The 2,565-nt window shown below is 32.6% G+C and overlaps 1 pseudogene; it reads left to right on the forward strand.

Annotated features, from left to right (window-relative positions):
* The first annotated feature begins 403 nt into the window (after positions 1-403).
* On the forward strand, positions 404-847 carry LOC118636506 (annotated as a pseudogene).
* Positions 848-2,565: the final 1,718 nt, after the last annotated feature.

A 2,565-nucleotide genomic window follows, 5' to 3' on the forward strand; every position in this document is an offset into this window, starting at 1 on the left:
AACCCAAAGATCAACCTAACAAGTTATTGTCTGACTAAGTTAATGTTTCTCCAAAGAATTCATCCATCTATTGTGTGGCAGGGATGGTATTACACACAAGGGACACTATAATGAAAAAGATTGGGTCTTGCCCTTAAAGAATTCCTATCCATCTAGACAGCGAGAAATAACTATTAATCATTATATAATATGATCAAAGCTATATTGGAGACAGTACTATTTAGAACCAAGGTTCCAGTTTTAGTTTTGGTATTTATTAACTGGGAAGCTTTGGGAAAAGCATTTAACCTCCCTGAGATTTAGTTTCTTCATTTGTAAAAATGAGATAATAATGTCTGTCTCACAGAGTCCTCTTGTCATGAAGATTAAATGTACTAATGTTTTTTAAAATGCTTACAGGAGGCTAATGAAGGAGCTTGAAGAAATCCACAAACGTAGAGTGAAAAAATTCCATAATCCAGGTGGTGAAGCTAATTTATTGACTTGGCAAGGGTGTATTGTTCATGACAACCCTCCATATGATAAGCGCGCCTTCAGAATCAAAATTAACTTTCCAGCCAGAGTACCCATTCAAACTACCAAAGATCACACTGAAAACAAAGATCTATACCCCAACAACAATGAAAAGGGGAAAGTCTGTCTGCCAGTAATTAGTGCTGAAAACTGGAAGCCAGGAATGAAAACTGACCAAGTAATCCAGTCCCTCATTGCACTGGTGAATGACCCCCCAACCCCAGCACCCACTTCAGGCTGAGCTGGCTGAACAACACTCAAAGAACCATAAAAAATTATGTAAGAATGGTGAAGAGTTTACAAAGAAATAGGGGAAAAGCTACCTGTGGACTAACATCTGCCAATATTGATTCCACCGAATGTGAGCAGAGATTCCCCCAAGCAGTACATTCAGACACCAAACAAAGCAGGATTTAGGAAAATTGACATGTGCCACCGCCTGACATTCGCTTATGGCAGTTACTAACTTTCCACAGTTTTCTTAATCAAAAGTGCTCTAGCTAACCTGTAAATAAAGGATTAAACATTTAAGATGTTGTAGTTCTGCTTTAAAAAAAAAAAACAAAACTGCTTACCCGAATGCTTATAACAGACAATCTCTTAAGCACCAGATTGAGCAATTGTCCTCAATACTTCTGTAAAGCATACTGACAGATGCTCTCCACACCCTGAGTGCTCATGGCTAGGAGGCTATTCTCCACTGCATCCTTGAATGTCTGTCCCCATCAACTGAGTTATTTGCTTATCAAAGAGTCACTTATGCTTTATCCCCTCAAATTTGTTGTGCCAATATGAGCTGCTAAAATATGTGGAAGAGATACTTGTAAAAATGGGGAAAATCGTATTCTAGATTTTTTTTACATAAAGTGCTTCCGAAGTGCCTTTGAGCTTCCAACTTATGGATAATAATAATAATAATTTATAAAACCCAAAACACTAAAACTAGAATGTGTAGATGATGCATATGACTGTGGAACTTTGATTTGCAAAATAAAACTGAAAAAAAAAGTCTTGGCACAGCATAAAAAAAAAGTGGTAAATGCAAGTACATTAATTCTATGTTAAAATTATCTGTAAATTTAAATATATTGATATTTAAGTTCAATGAATATTTTAAAGTATGCATACATATATTAACATATATATAGTTATATATACATATATGTGTGCATATATATATATATATATATATATATATATAGTTATTGTTATTTCCTATGTATTGGACATTTTTGATTAACTGACCAGTCATTCATTTCTGGCTACCTCAGAGAAGAATGTTTCTAGTGGAAGCATAATAATGTCAACAATAAAAATAAAATAAAATAAAAAAATCAATGGTGAATACGAGTATATGAAAACTGGTTTTGTCCAGGGTGAAGGTTAGGGAATTGTTGTTCTTAAAGAACCTGATGAATTTAAACATAGTATACTTTTGTATTATGAACATTTTCTTAAAAACTCAGCTATTAATTAGCTTGGCCAGAATATTAATAGAATGTTTAAACAAACAAACAAACAAAAAGGCTTTCTTCACTAAGAAATAATTTATGAAGATTATTTTTATAAAATGCTAGGATTACTTATGTTTGTTAATCCTAGTTAGAGTTCTTTTGTAAATAAATATAATTTAGATAATTTCTTCCTGTAGCATTTTTCAGCTTTCTGTTTTGTTTTGTCTATATCTATTTTATTCAAATAGATAGGGACAAAGCCTCAGCATTTTTGTGCTCATTACATTATGTGACACTGTGATTGCTTCAAAATATGTAATCAGTACTTTTTTCTAGGGACAAATGAATATCTGAAAATTACTGCTTTCCAGCTACTAAAATAAAGTGACTCTTTTAAACTTTATTTCCAGACTACTTGAAAAAATAAATCATGCTATTTATATCTAAACCTGGAGGAAACATTAGTCTCATGGAATGTGGCCAAATTATTTGAATAATGCATGATTACTTTATTTTATAGATTAATGTGTCAATGAATTGTTCTCACTGTGCACAAATGTTACCTAAGATATTCCCCCATATTTTCCTTCAAATTTTA

Source organism: Molossus molossus, unplaced genomic scaffold (genome assembly GCF_014108415.1).
Source record: "Molossus molossus isolate mMolMol1 unplaced genomic scaffold, mMolMol1.p scaffold_m16_p_2, whole genome shotgun sequence".
Taxonomy (NCBI): Eukaryota; Metazoa; Chordata; class Mammalia; order Chiroptera; family Molossidae; genus Molossus; species Molossus molossus.